Source organism: Diorhabda sublineata, chromosome 10 (assembly GCF_026230105.1).
Source record: "Diorhabda sublineata isolate icDioSubl1.1 chromosome 10, icDioSubl1.1, whole genome shotgun sequence".
In the NCBI taxonomy this organism is placed as follows: domain Eukaryota; kingdom Metazoa; phylum Arthropoda; class Insecta; order Coleoptera; family Chrysomelidae; genus Diorhabda; species Diorhabda sublineata.
Window position 1 is genome coordinate 2,912,942 of NC_079483.1, and position 22,052 is coordinate 2,934,993.

General features: G+C 33.6%; 1 protein-coding gene across 1 annotated transcript in view; it reads right to left on the reverse strand.

Moving 5' to 3' along the window:
• The window catches only part of LOC130449291 (protein sickie), a 564,400-nt gene that overhangs the window by 287,766 nt on the left and 254,582 nt on the right, over positions 1 to 22,052 (reverse strand). The gene's annotated exons all lie outside the window — the stretch shown is intronic.

Sequence of the window (22,052 nt, forward strand, 5' to 3'; positions counted from 1 at the left end):
TACTTTTGATTTTACTGAACTTCTTAATGATTGGTTCGTAATTTAACTGCAAAAGCTGAAAGCCTCTCTTGACCCATAGTATTTCTTAAATAATTTTTAATTAGTTGTAATTTTGACAGTCTCTAGTGCAGTCGAGTGAAAAAGAATAATATTTTGCCTCTTTTATCGTACCAATCACTTTACTGCTAATTGTGCTTAATATCAATGTAATTAATTCATTTTGAATATCATGGCTTAGATAATGGTGTGCAATTGTTTATTATTAATGTGTTACCAGAATAAGTTACCAGAATTCTTACTTTTTTTGTCTATTTTTTGAGATTCTCTGTGACCTCTAAATGCCAGATTATGAGAGGTTAAGAAATTTATTACATCAATTAATCTCTCAAACAAATTGCACCAATGTTTATGAGATTCAAGAATTCGTCTTTCGATTTCTTGGTCTAATGTTTTTCCGTGCTTTATTCCTTTCTCTAATATTATCCATTGGAACATATAGGCCATTTGTTCTTCAGTATTCTCATGCCTTTGTAAAATATCACTCAAGTGTTTCCAATCACAGCACCCTTCATGTACCATTTGATTTTTATGAATTGCTAAATAGTCTGCATGGAAAACAGAAAACTTTATTTTCATCACTTGAATAAACCAACCAGCAACGACTTTGAGTTTCATAATTATTTAGTTTTCTTGAGAAATGGGAATTAGAAAAGTGTAGTGCTCATGCAGTGGAGCGAATTTCTTCTTGGCGCCCAAGATCTACCAGATACTCTAGAATAAGAAAAATCGTGTGGTGTGTACTTTTGGATTTTCTATACTGTTTTAAATTTATTTTCGCCTGTGACGCGCCAGGTCCTTAGCACCGGGAGGCCGTGACCGGTGGCTCACACCGCCCACGCCTTACGCCGCCTCTGTGCATAATGCTTAAATTTTTTATACACACAGCTGCTTTTTCGGAGGAATTGCTTTCTTATATGCTAAATAATACTACAATAATTTCGGATGAAGATGTCACTTCAACATTGGCACATTCGAAATCGAGTTTATTGTATTAGATGGTATATTATGTATAGATCGTGTTGAATCACTTTTCCTTGTTTATTTATTTATAGGCAGATGTTCAAAGTTTGATTTTGATGACGCAATTGTTATTCAAAATTCACAATTTCTATTTAAAACAAGAGATTACCCTCTAATAGGGGAAGGGGAAGCATGACGGGGCAGTGAGGTAAGACGGGGTAATGTACACATAAAAAACGTTTATTAATAGAAAACAATAAGGAAATAGGAAGCCTCATTCAACCGAAGGTTGATGCGAGAGAAACTGTGAGCAGGAGTCTTTTGATTACAAACGAAAAACTGCTTTAGCGTTTCGTCGATCTAATTTTTTGTTAAACGTCATTATTTTAAGGTAATTATGATCATCCCATTTTTCCTTTTTGATCTTCAGTTCATAGTTCATAGGTATAAGCGGCCGTTGAAGCTGTTGAGCACATAGGCCTTCAGATGGGCCCGTCGTGCCCCACTTGATGTTACCAAAATCCGATGTACTTTGAGAAGCCGATCAGGTGATTTGGCTTGAACCCTTTGATGTCGTTAGACAGGTTGTGAGGTTTAACCACGTCCATGTGAGTTCAGGGCATATGTGGTATGTTGTTTATAGAAATTCGTTAAATATTTCTTCAGTTAAATTTTTTTTAGAATGGCTTATGAGGCAAGATGAGGTATTCGGGTTAATTAAATTTTCTTGCTAAATAACGTTAATTTATTATTTTTCAGGTAAAATTATGGTACGCACTTAAAAGGAAAAAACCAAATGGGGAGAGTGTTAGGTAGATTTTATGAAAAAAATATATCAAAATTTTAAGCAAAGAGATGGGGTACAAAAAAGCTTGTTCTGCAATCGCAGTGCCTCAGACTACTTTAGGGCGATATGTTAAGAGAATGAAGGAAAGGGGTGAAGATACTATTAGTTTACCTTCAGGCCGAAAAAAAAACTACATTTAGGCATATCTGAAATATTTGAAAGATAAATATTAGCTAGAAAAGGACGAAAACTAGTGGACTCGTTATCATCTGCTGAACGAGGACAGACTATCACCGTAGAAAAATGTTTCAACGCTGCTGCAGCCTACAATCTCCTGTAACGTTTTCACTGCTCACAGCTTGCGTTACTTTTGTTGTTATAAACATTATACGATATACTACTTACCAACTTCTTGTTGTAAATAATTTTCTTTATAAGATATTTTGTCATATTATCTTTGAGTAGAAATATTTACATATTATATTTCATATCTCTTTTGTAGTTTTATATGTACTTGATGGTGACATACTGGGTTCCTGGAATTTAAGTAATTTAGCACAGTTTAATTTGACCTTTTGTTGAAATATTTTTATATAAACAAATTAAATATTTGGTTCATATTCTTTTTAGGTTAAGTCTTGGTCTAAAGAACGCAAGCATTATTCCATATTTGCTAGACGTGGTATAACTGGTTGCAGATTTATGTTGCTTGTAAAAGCCAAATTGCTTCCCCTTAGAAGGTTAGAGCCACATCTAGTAACTGTTCACGAGTTTATTCGTGCAGTATTTCATAAATTTTGTGGATATTGATTTTTGGTTGTTCAGTCCGTTTAAAGGTTGTTTTGATGAGTGATTTGTTAGCTGGTGTTTTAGAAATTGAGCTATTGTTGCACCTGGCTAGATTGTCGTCATGATGTGTGGCCCGATTTTGCTCAATAAGTCTGCTGCTAACTTCATTCATATATTCCTTTGGACTGTCAACCGATTTAAAATTTTTCATTATGGATTTGATTATAAATTTTTAAATTTGGCTACAAATTTTATATTGATATTTCTGACTGAGAATTTGACGATTGGAGAGGTAGTTACCTTGTTCATTTGGACAGCGACCGTGGTAGCGTTAAGATCAATTTCTCCCGAAATTTTTGAAAAGCGGGATTTACCCGGCCTAAAGGAGCCTTCCGCTGTTTCAAAAATTCTGGAATATTAATTTGTTAATTGACGTCCAAGAAGAAGTAGATATACGTTCCCTTCGTTAAAAAGGAAGGTAAGATCTTGTTTTATAAAAGCAGAAATAGTTCTAATTACTGACATATGAACTAGGTTAGGCTCCAAATTATAAACTACCTTTTTATATTGCATTCAGGAAATGTTAAAAAATTAAGTTATAAATTATTTCTTTTAGTAGTCTATAAATTGGCGAAATTTTTCAAAGATTGTATTTTGTTTTTAATTTAATTAGGGACCTAGTTTTGGACATAGGAACTTTATTGGGATTTAAAACTTTAATTTGGATTTAACGTCAAACTTTGACTCGTGGAACTACCTAGTCCAGGACGATTGGATCCTGACCGCATTCCACGGATGTGGTCCTGTTTGTATTCTCCTGACAAGTAGGGAGTTTCATGTGTTATTAAAGGACAGATCAACTCTTATTAGTTTTTTTGTAAAATTTATTTCATTATTTCCTGTAAACTAAAACTCATGAGTTTTGCTGGTAACTTTTTTAACTTGTTTTTTTTTTATAATTTCAAATATAAATAATTGTATTTTATTTTCAACAAGTAGCTTTATTCTAAAGATACCTCAACTTATTTCTATACTTTTCTCAGTTTAGGTTAAAAACTGAGTGGCGCCCCATTTGGAACTTGAAAGCATACCAAATTTCCGTACATATTAAACGCAGCAAAATCTTGCAACGAACCCTGACAACACGCATTAACATGATGAGCTTAGTCGGAGCCCAAAATGTGACCTTTTAGGTTGCACTCCCACTGATGATTTTTCCGAGATAATTATTAAAGCCAGAACTTTCAGATCTACCTCGTGAAAATGGACTAATTATGCTCTGCTTTCCTCCTCAATGGAATGCAGCCTCCAGACGTAGCATTTATGGAACCACTCAGCCATTATTATGATCATGCTGTTACAGATTGGTTGAAATTACATCCTGGATGTGTGGTAAATGTATTCCAGATAAGTGAAATATTTGGCAATGCATACGTTCAGACGGCTACAATGTCCAACGGTATTAATGCATTTAGAAAATCAGGTATATGGACCTATAACCAAAATAATTTCACTAATGATTTTACTTTTGCCAAAACTACGAACATACAAAATATTGCAGACTCATAGAATGTGGAACATCATAGGGTATCAGCAGCCGAAGGTATTCAATATGGAGCAGTGCCATGTATGATTTCAATAACAACAGTCACAACTTTATCTGAAGCTACAACGACATCTTCCACTTCAGCTAGAACAGAGTTAATCAGCGAATGTTACTAGCATGTCATACCAAAAGTGGATAGAACAATCGTCCCAGAACCTAAACCTAGTGTTTTTCTTCTCCTGAATTTTTCATTCGTGCAGAATCTCGTGATCAAATGTCTAGTTTTTCCAAGGAAAAACAGCCATAATAACCTCATACCTTAAATAAATGAGCTGGAAAATTTGAAAACGCCAGGGAAAACATCCAATCCTGATGATTCTCGCCGATGAAGATCTGGAGGAAGCACACATTTGTTTGTTTTGTGAGAAAGTTTCGCCTCCTCCATTATGCTCCAATTTCATTACTCCATCAGAAACTGAACAGAAAAAAATTGAGCACCACAATGAACAATATTTCTCACTCAGAAATATATTTGCAAATGTAAAAGAGTGTTTACTGAAAAAATGATAGCATATTTAGAAAATACTTGAAATAACTTTAAAGTAATTTAACTCCTGCTTTCTATTCCCGACAGTTGGGCGTCTATAGAAGGGATTTTTTCAGTTTTGAATTCAAAATAGTAGGAAGAGAGACACAGTAGTAGTATGTCATTAATAAAAAAAAATGTTTTGATTTATATTAACCTAAGAATTGAATTTATAAAACAGAGCACACTCTTACTTCAGACAAGACATTGTTAAAAAATTCAAAAAGTACAAAGAATTGAAGTGTTTGTAAAAATAAATGAGGTAACAAATTATGACGATTGTCGAACCAGAAGGTCGTTGGAAAATTAACCATTAACTACTGTTGAAGCTTATTTGGAACATAATTACTGAGCTGAGGTTATGGTGACCATCCACATATTTGAAAATGGAAAATAATGTGAAATGAAATTAGTTTGATTAATAAAAAGATCATGTTTCTGAAATCTTACAATTTTTGATGAATAAAGTGAGAACTGCCAAGAAGCAAGTGGTAGAAAAAACTATTGATATAATTAACGAAATTGACATAAAATAGATAAAAAACGAATGAAATAATTATCCATAATTTTTCAAAAAACTGCAGCAATTGGAAATAAACCAATCCTCAATAAGAGTGTGGCTAACTCAACATCTTCATCTTCTAGTCTTCTCTTATCCTTTCGTTTCTTATTCGATTTTGTCTGGTGACACCTCTGGCCCTGCGTAGTGGTACTTTATTTTTGCTACAAGAATTTTGCTTTTGAAAGAGTTTGTAAGTACCCAGCTATCACCGCTCATCTCTTAATAAGTGACCAACTAAAAGAAACACATTTTTTGCAAAAAATTGATTTTATTCATCAGTGTAATCTAACTTCATGTTGCCGCTCTAGGATTTGTTTTTTGCCTAAAAATAGGCTTGAGTTTCAGAAATTGTTTCTTCATTTGAGCTGAATATCTTACTGGGGGCCAGATCTGGATTATACGGTGGATGAGGAGCTAATTCTAAGTGTAATTCGTTCAATTTAACCATCGTTGCCATCGACTTGTGAATCGGTACACTGTCTTGGTGAAACAGCGGCTTTTTCTTCGACATATGAGGCCGTTTTTCTTTGATTCTTTGATTTGATTTCTTTGCATTCAAACGATATAAAACTCTATGTAGTATTCGCTATTGATTATTTTTCCCTTTTGGAGATAATACATTCTAAGCAAATGGTTTTTTGCACATACAAGACAAATGGAATGTCTTTGTACTTTCACATTTTCGGTTGTGAGGTCACCATGACTACCTCGAAACTTTAACTGTAGTTTGCACTATGAACAATAAAATTTTAATCGCAGTTGGTGGTTCAACTTCTACTATCCTGAAGGTATTGATTATATCAAGGTGATAGCGAAAATATACGGTAAGTATACGGTGAGTGTCATTGGGTTTATAATTTTTCTGGGGTGATGGTGACCTCACATCAGTAGTTAAGGGTTAATAAGATTACTTGTTATAATAGGTAGACACATATGTTATTACGGTCACCAATAAGTTGACGGTAGTCAGTACTATTAGTTGTTATTAGATGTGTAAATTAAAAATATGTCAGTGATTTTGAAGATATGGATTTATTACGTTTCCATGGATTTGAGGCTTCAATCCATACAAAATAATATATATATATATATATATATATATATATATATATATATATATATATATATATATATATAGCTTATTTTGGAAAATACTGTATTTCGTAACCCTAGTTAGGATGTTTAATTGAAAATTTTCTCAATTATAAAAGTTCAATATTCTACTTTTATACCACTTTAACAAGTTACAGTAAATATGAGTAATTTATTTAATAAACAACGCTACAGAATTCATCCAATTCATCATATCATATCACCAAAATTCAGTCATAACCTCACAACTTTAATTTCTATTCTATTTTTTCGCAATGTTAATGATGATATGGTTAATTTAAAATACATAACTATTTAGATACTGTAAAATTGGTTAATAAATAAAAAACAGATAAAGTTACATTAACCTTTTTAATTCCACTTGCATGAAGCAACACCAACTACTTTAACCTATGAGTAATAAAAGTGTTCGAAGAATTTTAGTCGTATTAGGATTACTGTGCATGTTTTGATATGAAGATTATAAATAAACGTTAGAGTGTATTATTCACGTTTCCCATACAAAAAACTGTTACAAATGCAAGGATAACTTGAGTACATTATACTATCAAGATTCAGAAGTTATCTAAATAACGTGAATTTTTTTAGAGCACAAGAGCGATCAAACTTGATTACTCTATGAAGCAAAATTGATAAGCACATTTTTCGCCAAATCTACAATTCACCCGGAACTGAATTGATATGAAGTATCAAGACAATTAATTCACGTATATTGCACGTGATCGGGTTAAAAATGCCAAAGTCGATCGTGTAACTGCACTCCGCAATTAAGAAATAATTTGCGATTTAATACAGCAGATTAATAATATACCTTATAAATAATTATGCCCATTTATTATCACAAATACATACAATGTAAACGTGAAGTTTGGAATAGATATAAAATGAACGTCCAAAATATGAAACACATTCATTTGAACATCAGGTTTTAATAATCCATCCGTTGATCATACTTTTATCATATATGTAATACTTCTACATGGACAGTTTCTATATTTCTATAAGTGGAGGGTTAGTTAGTTAATATTTTCTCACTACTGATATTTTAGAGAATTTTTATGCAGGCGCGGTACAGTTAATGTATCTCGAACGAGAGAGAAAACGAATACTGTCAGCACCGTAACGTAGAGACGTTTTCTCCCATAAGAACTGTCCATATAGGAGTATTACATATATGACGTTTACCAAAAGAATTTTGTTTTGTCTCTCTTTAGAAAAGGTAAGGTTAGAATTAATTTTTCATGATATTCTCAATGATCCATTGCAAGAGCTTTGAATTTAAAAAAAGCCAAAAGAGTTGCAACCAAGAAGGATATTTATTGGGAACGTTTATGTCCAAAGTCAAATCAAATTCTGGTACTTGTACCTAAGATATTGTTTAATGTAAAATTTTACTAATTCGATAAAATAACCAAAGTCACAGAAGGTCTGACGGTATGCAGAAACTTTGCAGGGAGGAATGAGGTTGTAACCGAAAGATTCTAAGGTGGATGTACGTGGCAATTGTGAGATCAATCATCACATATGGGGCAGTGGTTTGAGGTACTAAAACTGGTCTGAATAGCACGAAGAAAAATAACTAGAAGGTAAAAAGACTGGCTTGCTTATGTGCAGCTCAGGTCATGAAATATTTCTCAATAGTTTTACGAGAAGTGGGATCAAAACATAATACAAGAAATGAACAGAAATGCCGTTTAGTGGTATACGGACGGATCAAAAATAGCAGACGGAACAGGAATAGGAGTGTACAGGCCCAAAACCAAACACTCTGGGAGCCTCGGCAGCACACCAAGCATTTTTCAAGCAGAAATTTATGAAATTGAAAAATTAGTTCAATTCAATCTAGAGAGGAACTATCGCAAACAGGAGATCATCATCCTGTCTAATAGTTAAGCGGCTATTAGTGTTGTAGGCTCCAATATCATAAAATCCAAACTCGTTTGGTTAGGTTAGGTGAGAAAAATGCCTAAAAAATTAAATGAGCTAGGCAAGAAAAATAAAATTATCCTACAATAGATTCCGGAACACATCGGAGCGAATGGAAATGAAATAGCTGATTAGACAAGCCATTCTTGCTTGAAATCTACAGAATCTATAGTGGTATCAACTACAGAACAATGGAAATATAGAAACTGGAAAAGAAGGTAGATAAAAGCAAAACCAATTATAGGGACAAACTAGAAGGGCCGAGACAAGCAAAGACTCTTCTGGGAAACTATAACAGGAGTAGAATGTATCAACCTAAGTAACAACAATTTTCGAATTCTGCGAATTCTATCAGGAGTTCTATCGGGACACTGTCGTCCTAACAAACATCTAAAGAGGCTAGATCTAGCAGATAATGCGGCTTATTTTGTTGTACAAAGGACGAAACCTCTATCCACATTCTCTCGAAGTGTGAAACTCCTGAATACTACATCTGAGAGCGTATGAAATAGAAGACGAAGATCTCTGGCAATTAAAGCGATCCCACATTCTAGACTTTTCAAAAGGAATGGGATTAATGGATCAGCTGTGAACAGCAGCCCTTCTTCTAAAGGGGAAACACCTACTTACCTAACTAAAACCAGTTGGATATCAAAAAGATTATTTATATTGAATTATTATTATTATATTATTATAATCGCGACGTTCATGAAAATTTCCACTGTAAGTTGGTTAAATTTTTACATTTCACAATGTGTCGTAGTTTTCTAGAACTGTATAATCAGCTATTGTCAAGTTAGTTTAATAGCTTAAGTTCTTACGTAATAAACAGTATCTTTTCAGCGAATAAATTAATCGCGGACGTTTGTCTTTATTTATACATAAAAACGTTAGTCATTCCGCATGCGGTATTCAAAGAAGTCTTTGCATTTCCTATCGACAAACAAATTTATTCAATCGAGAAAGGTAATTGTTAATTGCGTTGTTCTCTTTGTGGAACTAATTATTTTATCCTGTCTGTAAATAGCCGATACACGAATTAACTTAACCCTTAACTAATCAACATCTTCTAGATAACGATATAAACAAACTGTCCCGCATCTTTTAGCTAATAATGGTCACTAACTAATCAACCAAAATTGTCACTTGTATCAACATTACTTCACAGTTTGGTATGACTCACAATGACATCACATTCTGCTAATTTCATTGCCGTTGTCGTATTATGAATCGATCAGCTGATTTAGAAAGAAAATGTAAAATGTCGTCTAAAGTAAAGATAAGTTAGGTAGATGAAAGCATCATGCTACAAATATAATAAAGCTGAAATGAAACAAACTTGAATAGTTCATCTATTCCCACGAATATTTTGGAAGTTATAAGAATAGTTGTATAGGCGGTATAAAATTCTCATAGATCTGTTAAACAAAAAGCAGCTTCTGTCTATGAACGATGCGAACAACAGTACTTGTGGACCTATTAAATAGATCATCATTCGCTTTTGACTCAAGAAGTTGAGGTTGCAGCTTTACAAAATTCAGTTGTTGCAAGAATTGAAGCCTCAGAATGCTGGTCAGAGTGCTTTCCAATGTTTACCATCATCTTCATTTTAACGGACACGTCAACAAGCAAAATTGCCGCTACTGGAGTGCAACCAATTCATTACACAAATATCAGAAACCCCTGAAATGTCAGCGCGAGGAATTATAGGTCTTTACTTTTTTGAAGATTGAAGGAGAGCCACACTTACACTGAATTACAAAATGTGCAGATGCTAGATGACTCATTCGTGTCTGAACTGCAAAGCTTTAATGGTTATAACCGAATAACATCGTTCCAGTAGGACGGAGCAATTTCATACACGTACAATAGATCTCTTCAACAAGTACGTGAAATTTTTCCTGAGAAATTGATCTCCAGGATAGATGACATAAGTTGGTTTCACGCAATCCCGATTTAACACCTATCGGCTTTTTCCCATGGGGCTATGTCAAATTTAAACTTTACGATAATAAACTGATATCCCCAGGCATCTATTTTAGTGCTCGATTAAATAAAAGCTGTTAGTGCAACATTTCGACTATGTTATTTTTAAGAAATAAATTTCCAAGCAAATGATTTTTATACGAAGCAAACATGTTTTGAATCAACCTTTTATTTGTCAAAATTGTTAATGTGAACTTCCTTTTGAGACACCTTGTATATTTATGGTAAGGCTTCTCAGCAAGGAGAAATGGGACTAAAATTATGCCAGATTGCTTTCATACAATGACATTTTGCCGAATAGGTTGTAGGACACATCCTCCATAAAAGTCCTCTTCGTTATTGGAGTGATACTCATTGCGGCCCAGGTTGCTGTCGAAACTAGTAATCACTTATACTACATACAGACAATGATATAGCAAAGCATGATCACCGAATCAAAGCGCCTCCTGAATGGATATCAGAAGAAATTCAAACTGCACGTTTTGTCGGTTAAAGAGGTAATCATCCACATAATTGCTGAATCCACAGCACTACAGAACGTTAGGACTTGATACTTGGCAGCATACTAGATAGAACAGGAAGAGGATATCCCTAAATTAATTAGAGGAACCGAAATAAAGTAGTAGTAAAGTAGAAGACTTCTTCTGTTTTTCTGACTTCACTAATGCCTTCGAATGTGTTCATTCACAAACTGGAGAATTAGGGCATCACATGTGTTCCTTTGAAATGCTTTGTATCTTACCTTGAATGTAGAAATCAACTAGTAAGAGCTAATAGTAAAGTTTCAAGTAATTTACCAGTTGACAGGGGTGTAACGGAGGGTTCAGTTCTAAGTCCAATTCTTTCTTTGGTACATAGTACTGATGTCACAGACTTAAGAATTGATGGTAAATTCACTTTATTTGTGGAAGACACCAGTGTAACCTGGAGTGATTCAGTTATACAAGCTTCACATTCTACCATGGGCAAAGATCTCATTAGTATTAAATCCTGGTCTAACACGAACAGATTCTGTTCAAACTGATAAAATTTTAGTTTTATTAAACAAAGAAGTTTGCAAACCTCTGAAACTCAACAATGACTTAATGCGATCCTCAAAGTTTTTTGGTCTACATATTGACGGTGTCCTTGAATGGTTTGTATATGTAAAAACTTAATGAAAAAAGTATCTTCTGCTTGTTTTGCCATTAAATCTGTTCCATTCTCGTACTGCTTCAACAACTTACTACTCGTTCGAATCGCATCTTCGCTATGGTTTGCTTTTCTGAGGGTCTTGTAGTTTGCACCTTTTCGAATCTATATTCAAATTACAAAAAAGAGCTATTCAATCTTAACTCAACTGAAAGACCCATTCATAGTAAACTAGTTAACTAACTAACTAGTTAACTAGAAGAAAGAATTTGGACATTTACTTGACAATATCTACCTCTGATCTGGTAAAAATTCAATGCCAAAACATCCAATTAACTACCCTCAGAATAAAAAATGTCAAATAGATTTACTGATCTCTCTCTCCCTCTATTCAGAAACTTAGTGGAGGAAGGGGTGCAATAGATCTTTCAGGTTTCTTTAAATCGTCACCTAATCAAGCATACATACATCGAATTAAGCATACTTTGTTCAATTTATGTATATTTCAATATAACTTTATCATTAATAAATGAGTTAGTAGAGCTATTTTGAATAATTAATGATTATTGTACCTAATTCAATTTAGTGGTTAAATAATTAGCAAACTGGGCATTTCAATTTGAAACTTGCCTGATTTACAATTTAAATTAATCGTTTAACCAGTATCGGTAGTTAACAAGTCAGTTTAAATATTTGTAAATCAAATAGCCATGTTTTGCATTCGATATCCCAGTTAATCGTGTGAATTTCTAAAGTGAATATTGGATATTTAAACAACTGCTCTATAACATTTGAATAACAAGAAATAGTGAAGGTTAGGATTATATGCACAGTTCACTTAATTTTGCATGTTTCTCTCCTTAATAGAATCATATAAAATCGAACGTCGGATATTCTGCAATAGGTCAAAATATATTGCTTGTATACTTTGAAACGCATGCTTCACTGTCGTCAAGACCTTCCATAATATTTTGTTCAAATCGGAACAACAGTAGGAAGATATCCGTCATAAATGACAGAGCAATAGAAGAAAAACGATTTTGGCTGAAAGGAGGGAAATTTTTATTTAGAATATGGTTTGTTTTAAGAGTAGCTCTGATATAGGAAGGATTATCCCGTGCAGAGCTGGTATTGGGTTGATTTCTTTGGGGGTGTTGTTTCTTATATAGCGTGAGTCCGCCAACTATCTTGAGAGAAAAAGATATAGCAGAGAATGAAGAAGATCCAAAAGGATTTTGGGGTGTAGTGACTAAGTGAGAGTTTGGGTACAGTTACGGCTATATTATTCCCTTTCGTCGACCATTTGGATGACGCATCAGTTCACCAGAGTTCAAGAAAATCGCAGAGACTCTGTGGTTAGATAAAGGTTATAGTTCATTTAATGGCGAGTAAGAAATCGTCTAGGAACGCTGGGAAATTATCAGGAAGCCCTTGGTAACTAGTATATCAGGGGAATTTTTAGAAAAACAATTGCCTGATAACATGGTCCGAATCAAGTATCGACCATATAGGTTATTTAGGTGGCTTGGAATTGAGGTTATGTCTATATTGACATAAATAGTGTGCGAGAGTTGAATCGCCCATTAACTAATTGTATCAGCGGATTGATTGCTCGCAAAACAAGAGCCCTTCCACAATGTAATTTGATGAGATGCAATGGACATTTGCTCTTTATTCCATTATGGTTCTATATAGGAAGTAGAATAAAGGGTTGGGTTTTTTTGGAGCTTGCTTCCTAACATTGTCCATAGTGACCGTTCAATTACAAGTATTGCGGTTCTTGAAGCTATTTTCCCAAAGCGTCTAGAAGAAAATACTTAGTAACAGTATCACGCTCAGGATGTTGGGATGGTTAGAATCAAAGGCTAGGGTTTTTTTGTGAATTAAGTATACCTCTATTTTCCGCATCAATGCAAAAATTGCTTTAGGGGATTTCGGGATCCGACTCCGAGAGAACGAATGTTAGAAACGGAAGATATAAGTGTGGTTATCTGCATAGAATTGGACCGAATCTTTTAGAATACATGAGTATTATACATATAAATGATGTATAGGAGAGAGCCGAAAGAGGGTCTAATATGGAGCCTTGTTGAACGCCGGTCAGAGGGGTGACTAGTGATTTTGACGTACGGAATGATCGATAAGATATAAAGATATCAGATTTACTATGGGGTATGGTAGACGGATCCTTTCTAGAAAGTTCGTGTATCAGATTAGTTTGAAATATTTTTGGACTAACATGGAAACGGTGTTTTTATCTTTATTGCTTCGATTATGATTGTGTGAAGATAGGTGAAGGCGTTGTGGTTTTATTGTTAGGGCTTGAATTGGAAGTGGAACTTTGGATTTGAATTATTCTCAGAATAGAAGATCCAGATTCTGTCCTAGATCAAACGTTCAGAGACTTTACCTTTCTAAGTAGCGTGTTTGAATGAATTTGGCAGTGAGCTTCAACTATATAAGAGAATGTAGCAAAGCCACATTCTAAGGGATTTTAGGGAAATGCTGTTATAACTGTGAATGTGCTCTAAATAATATGAGGTTGAAAGTCGCAACTTTTAAACATCATTATCGCAATAATTTGTAGCACCTGCCTCGGATTCATGATAGCACATGAAAAGTAGTACATGAATTACTGTTAAATGTAGTTGTGAAAATAACAGTCAGATATGTTTGGTTGAAACAAAATCTAGAGCATACCTTAAAAGACGAGCAAGTAGCTTTTTATCTGGTCAGACAAACCAAATATAACATATATTTTATGCTAAGAGAGAAATTTCAGAAATAAAAAAATTTATATATAATACAAATAGATCTGAGAGCGGTTTTTCACACTGTAGCTAGGGAATAAATATGGAAAAGCTTACAAGACATCAAAATACTAACAGTACTAGTAAAAATAATAGATCCCAAACAAAATTATGAGATGCCAGATAGGAAGAAATTGAATTCAGAAGAAATGAAATGGAAATCAGAAAGAGTGGCAAATATCATTAACAATGATTTATAGTGGTTTTGTTGACTTTGATATGAGAATCATTTCGTATATATTCACACTCAAAACTCATCAATAATTTTAAAAAATTTGTTCTGATTTTCTGTTTATTTCATCTAAAAAAATTAGTTCCTCCTGTTTTGCGCAAAGAGCAGTTTCCAAAGAACTGAACTTATCCACCTCCTCAATAGTATATTATGCCCCTCTTCCTACCTCATTCATCTTCGAATCTGTGTGCCTAATTCGTAAGCACGCTTCTCCAATTTCAGGTAGGTCGTTCCACGGCTATGCACTTAAGAATGCGGAGCCCGACCTTTACCTACCTACTCCACGCTCAGAATTAGTTAAGGGCTCAATTTTTTACAATGCAGAAAAATGCACAATCACTTGCAAATTGAATTCAAATCGATATCATCTTTTCCCGCATTTTTCAATAATTTGTGGGCATATTTACTGGAAAGTGGCTTCTACTCTGTAAACGATTTCTATTCTAATAATAATAATTAATTCCGGGCATGCTGCATACTGGTTTAATTTAGCTATGGACATATATACTACGAGGGTGTACGCAAAAATAACCGAAATTATTTTTTAAATGCTATATATTTACAAAACAACCTTATCCCCTTCAAAATACTCTCCATTACAAGTAATACATTTATCCCAGCGGTGCTTTCACTGTTCGAAACATTGTTTGAACTTATCTTTAGAGATGGCTGCAAGCTCCTGTCTCGTTCTTTTCTTGATGTCTTCAATGTTTTGAAATCGCCGTTCTTTCATGCTCCTTTTCAAGCGTGGAAACAAAAAAAGTCGCACGGAGCCAGTTCAGGCGAGAAAGGTGCGTGGGAAAGCGAAAACATGTTATTTTTAACCAAAAACTGGCTAACAGTGATGACTGAGAGTGCAGGTGCGTTGTCAAAGTGGAAGAACCAGTCACCTATTTGCTGAACCGAGCTCCGAGATATTCCACTGATTTCAGACAGTTGATCAATTGTCTGTCGACAGTCTGTGCGCACAATCTCTCGAATTATTTCAACATTTTCATCGATTCGGGCAGTTGATGGACGTCCAGAGCGAGGTTTGTCATCAATCGACATGTCGCCATTTTTAAATCGAGAAAACCACTCATACACTTGAGTTTTCCCCATAGCATCATCTTTGTAAGCATTTTTCAACATTAAAACAGTTTCAGCAGCGTTTTTACCGAGTAGAAAACAAAATTTCACAGCGGCACGTTGTTCACTTAAATTTGCCATCATAAAAAAACGAAGCAGCAGTGAAACAGCACTAGAAAAAATTATCATTAATGACGAACAGAACGTGGCAGGTCAACAGCCCGCGCGGCACTGAGCTGGCTACGAAATCAGTACTATAAAAGCTCCACCCATGGCAATGCTATTCCGTTACTTTTGGCACCCCCTCGTAATTTATTACCTATTGCTATTACGTATAATTTTGCTACTCATATCAGTTTCCTATTGTACATTGAAATTTTATCGTATTTGTATCTTTATTTAGTTATTTTTAAAATTGTTTCTTGGATTTACAAGCTTTTGTCTACAAATTGTAACAATTTTTTAACAATAAACTATTTCTCTCTGTCTCTTTATGAAACAGTCTCTGTTCATATACTAACTTGTCTTGTTGCATAGCCTTTATTTCGTGATGTTTATTTAATTTATCATCATGTTTGTATAGTAAATCTGATACTTGACCATATTGCGGGGTACTTATACATTTGAAAGACCACACATGAATTAGTTTTTTTGATATCTACTTATTGATAAACTAATCAACTTCAGTTTACTGTTTCCGTCTGAGAGATGACTGCGATTTCTCCGAAAATATATGATGATATTGGCTTACATCAAAAAAATCTGAATGCTATACTTTATCTGAAATTAATGTAAATACATAAAAAACAAGGTTATAATATATAGTTACTAAAATTACCAAGGTCGCTAAACATTTTTTCTCTTTTTTCAGTGGATTGATGACCTTTTTAGAGGAAATAGTTTGAGATTAATCACTTCAGCAATAAGGAGTTTAGACGTATTCTAAGAATTAGAACAATCTAGTGTTCTAATCTAAGGGCCTTTTTACATCGGGCCAACATTATCTGACATTACAATAATTAAAAATGTCGCACATTGTGACAAGAATCGTGAGACATGGCAAGACCTTGGGTCATGTTGCAGACAGTCGTAGCTTGTAAATCCTGAATGAATGAAGTTAACAGTTATAAGGTTTTAAGAAAAGACGGTGGCAAAAAAATATAATGTGGATATAATTCCCTACAAAAATAATCCCAACATTTCAATGACATCTAATTATAGAGATAAATTTGTTTAAATACTTATTTCTTAGACCTCTTCATATGTTTATGTTTCTAATTCTTCTTGATTTTAAGTCTCTTCTGTTTAAAAATTAGTTTTTTTGAAATAATTTTTGAAAGATAGATAAAATTGACCTTTCGACTTTTCTTCAAGTCTTTATCAAAATATCATTTCGACTTTTCTTTAAGTCTTTATCAAAATATCAATTTGCTAATTTTGCAACAGAAGAGACTTAAAATCAAGAACATTTAGAAACATAAAAATTATAAAGATATTTACCATTGTTATGAGTTACTGTTTTTTGTTGTTTGTCAATATTATCATTTCAGTTAAAATAACGGGTGTCTGGTGGCAGAATTGGGATTTGAATTTTGATTTTCTCCGTAACCATTGAGCGGAGAGGCAAGGAGGGGGAAGCGTTGGCAGCGTTATTCGAGCGGGTTATTAAGTCGCGATGTCGTAGTGGACCGGTGAACAACGTCGTTTGCAATCGAAGCCAAAGATTCGTGTGCAATTGCTCGTCGAAGATTTTATTCACGTTACAATATTCGAAGGTTACGTGACGCCTCAAGTGAAGATTTGATTCGATCTTGAGAGCGAAGGTTCCGAACAACAAGTTTAGCAGAAAACAACCTGCGATTGAAAACATTCAACTCGTCGCGACAAGTTTGCGCGATAATCCGCTTCAGTTCGTTCGTAAGAGGGCGGCTGCCTTTGGACTTCCAAAAACTATAGTGCACGAAATATTGAAGAAGAATCTTAAATTTTATCCATTTGAAATTCAAATCGTGCAAATGCTGAAGCCTGATCATAATATGCGCAAAAATTTACTGTGAGAAAATGTTGGAGCGATTTCGCACAGTGAACACTATATTTTTGAGTGATAAAGCCCATTTTCATTTGAATGGAAGTGTAAACTAGCAAAATTGTCATTATTGATCCACTAAAAGACAAAACCCCCGCTTAAAACATCAACTTCATAGTCCCAAAGTTTGGTGTGCGTTGTCAAGCAATAGTTAGACCAAATTTTTTTGAAAATCGTCAAGGGCAAGCAATTGTCTTAGACGATGTTGCTTATAGGGGAATGCTTAAAGATTATTTATTTCCAACAATAAGAGAACATCCTGCCTTCACTTCATATATAGAGTTTCAGCAAGATGGCGCCATGCCACATACTTCTAGGGAGACGATGGCGCTGCTTTGTGACTTCTTGCCTAGCAAATTGAAAAGCTGTTTTGGTGACATACCTTGGCCACCTAGGTCCCCGGATTTTACCCCCATGGAATTTCATTTGTGGGTCTATAGTGTAAGAAACAAGCCAGGTGACAATTGAACTAATATATCGTTTCCGAAGTCAATGGCATCTCGACGGTACTTCTCCAGCGAGTGACAACATTTGTTAAAATTAATACTTCGGTATATGATACGTCATTATAAATATTCTGTGTTTGATAATTTCAAAAAACACTGTATCTAAAAATATTATACATGGTACAATTTCAATAAGAATCCTCAAATTAATATTTTTAAAGCCGGTCCTGGAATTTCTAGCTAATTAGCTTGCCTAGCTGACACCACTAAAATGCTTGATTGTAGTGTACACTGTGTCCAATTTTGGTTGAGACTGCACTGTATCTCAGCTATTATTAAAGATATCGACATGCGATTTTCACGACCCTGTATCACTTTTTATTGTTGTTTTTTTGTAAACACTTTTGAAGCCATAAACAGAAACAAGGCGAAAAAAAAAAATGTTCATTTTTGGATTTTTGCAGATGTTTCATTTCTCAGGTCTTGTATAAGATAGAAAAAAAATTAAAACTTCTTATAATAGATATTTTTACATAAAAGTCAATGGCGTATTTAAAAAAAATTTTTAGAGGCACTGAGTTTAAGATTGGACACAAACTAATTTTTAAATGGAACATCCTGTTTATTTCATCGTAAAATTTTTGAATATATTTTTTTTAAATCAGAGAAATCAATATTTATGTTTGTTTTTTTAATAGTAAGCTATGAATTCTTTCACACATGTTTAAAAGTTGAACATGTATTAAAAAATGTTTTGTTGGTTGCAAACATGGAAACTAAGTCACAGAGTCAAAACAAATCAATAATGATGGCTGTCGGTGTAAACATGGAATCTAAAAATTTTGAAAAGTATGATGTCATAAAATGTTTAAACCTTTCTAACGAAAATGTCGAAACAGCGCTGCAATTATATTTAAACAACTAAAGATGGGCTTATTTCATGTAAATGTTTTTAAAATAGTTATTTAGGCAACAAGTGAGTAAAGTAAAACTTTTTTCCACGAGTAGGACGTTTCGTACGAGTGAAAAAAAGAGTTACTTTACTCACGAGTTTCATACAAAAATTCTTCTACGTCCGTAGACTTATAAAAATTCGACAAAACTTTTATTAAATTTTTATTTTGTAATAGTAATATTAAAAGTACAACTGTGAGTATTATTAATTTGAAGTGAAGACGAAGTTACATTATTATTGGTACTTGAATTGGAAACATTTAACGAGTTCAAAGAAATAACATCGTCTATGTTGCTTGGAATCGTACTAGTTGTTCCCGTTAAAAATTTCACTGCGCAATCAATTTTGTTTGTTATTGAGTCGTCTACGTAACCCTTCGCAACTATCTTGGATTTCCACCCACTGTGCTTCTTTAGTTCAATTATAACACCACCGGAATCCACTAATAGAGACGCCGAAGAGCCCAGTGTAGTTTTTTGGATTAGGTAAATTCAAATATGTTGGGATAAGCGATGGAATTTTTGAAAACTTATTAATTTCTTCACGGGCGCATGTGTTAGATTTTTTGAGTCTATAGCCAACTAATTTATTTTTAAAATATGTTTTAGGGTGTCTTGCAGTTTTGAAGACTTCCACATTATAGATTTAGTTTCAAAGTAAGCTAGTAACATTCTTTCTGTGGAGAGCTGTTTATGCCTTTTTTAGAGCGCCACTCCATAAAAGAATTATATTCCTTTAAATACTGTTCCCTGGATTTCTCAGGGACAAGATTCATAGTCGTTGGAGTTGCCGAGTCAACATCTTCTATTGTGCTGTTTAAACTTTCTTCACCATCACCAATACTACAATCCGACACAAAATGAATTGTTTTGAACGAATACCTAGAAATAAAAGTGTGACAGTTTATAGCCCACTATTTTGATAAAACAATTTTATAATTGCATTAAAAAATGTCACGCTACAGCACTTTTCTTCGCACTTTTTGACCGATCCAGAAATTACATTAATTATAAATGCAAATGAATAAAAAAAATGTGAATATTTTAAGGGGCTTAGAAAAAAGCATAAATTTATGATTTATGATCTGACGAATCCCATATAAATAGCATCGGTATATTTAATAGGCAAAATACAAGACATTGGTAACAAGAAAACCAACATGTTACTTTTGACCGACAGCATCAAGGCCGATTTGTTTTAGTATTTCATGTTTTGTATTGGGCACTTAATTTGAGTATACAATTTTTCACGGTAGCTTAACTGCCGAACGATACCTAAATACATTACAAAATAATATGCTAGGACTGCTTGAGAACAGCGCTATAAGATATATTTCCAGCAAGATGTAGCTAGAGAATATTTAAGCGTTCATTTTGAAGACGCTGGATTGGCACACACGGGCCAATCAGATACCTCCGAGGTCACCGGACTAAAGTATTGTAGAATTTTTCTTTAAAAAATAAGATTTATGCAAATCGGCATAATATATATGGAATCCGAGCAACAACCGAAGAAAGATTCAGAAACTTTATGATTTTAAATGACTTAAGGCGAATTGAAACTGTATGTGGTTTATGTATAAGACATTATGGACTACAGTTTGAACAATTTCATTAGATTCATATGTTTTTTTTTAGTTTTTGTAATTCATTTTCTCATTTGATTCTTGTAATTACAGTTTTTAATATTGAATCTGTACCGATTTTTTTGTTTTCAACATTTTTAACTTTATGTTAGGTTAGAATATAATTAAACAAATAATTAAATGCATGTGTGAAAGAATTCATGACATACTTAAATAAACAATCATAAATATAGATTTTTATGATTGCCAGGTTTTACGTTAAATAAAAACCAATCTTAAAAACAGTGTTCTAAAAAATTTTTTTAAGTATGCCCCTGACTTTAGCAGTTTTAATTTTTTTCTATCTTATACCTGAGACCTGAGAAATAATAACATCTCCAAAAGTCAACATTTTTGTTTTCGCCTTGCATTCGACGAACAAAAGTAGTTGAAATATTTCTCTTTGTAGCTTTAAAAGTTTTATAAAAGTGACACTTTTTAGTAGCCTCATGATATCTTCCCTGCGGGGCTCTACATATAGTAAAAGTAAAAGTATGTGAAGTTCTTCATGATTCACTCTATATAACTGATCAATAAACATTTTATTCTTCTCCTTTGCCGTTTCCATCAGTTATTTCAGGCCAATCAGAGTAGAGTAGAAAGAGATACAGAGTGGTATACCGATGTTTTTTCTCTCTTTATCAGCAGTTTGGAATCACTTAAACAAGCTCCTATACCTCGCTCTCTCTATCTCTAATATTAACCATGATATGTCATGTTTCTGCCACATTTTCGAATTTCTAGAAAAACACATTATTTTTGAAATCAGCGTAACAAAAATTAATAATAGTTGACGATTCTGATTCCAGGTAATCTAACGGAAGGTGAAATTGATTTGTTTTAAATAGTTTAGATACTTATGTTTCCAAATTCTTTCATGGGTAATATTTTCAGTAAATCATAGAGTCGTTTAAAAGTTATTGCGGCGTTTGTGTGCATCTACAAACGGTTGAAAGTGGCATTCAAATTGGATACCATATAATAAAAGATCAACCTAAGCTATTAAGTAGAAACTAGGATATATTATAACGTTGGCAGGACACGCAATGCGAAATACTATATCACTTTAAATACCATGCAGTTCACTTTACAAGGATACACTATAAGCCTGTTAGATATTCCTGCAGAACAGGGGAAAGGGAAACCCTTTGATATGCGGAATACTGTTAATTTAAGATCCTTTAGATATAGTGTTCAGTTTGAAGAGTTAAGGTAAGTATCACAATGCTTTTAACATATTTTTATATAAATATATAAAATGTTAATGATTTCCACTATACTCATACTCGTATATATAATATAAAAGCGTTTTCTTATTGGGAACGTGGCAATGAAACACCAAAGTGGATTAACTTTAATATATTTTCCGAGTTTTCGAATACTTA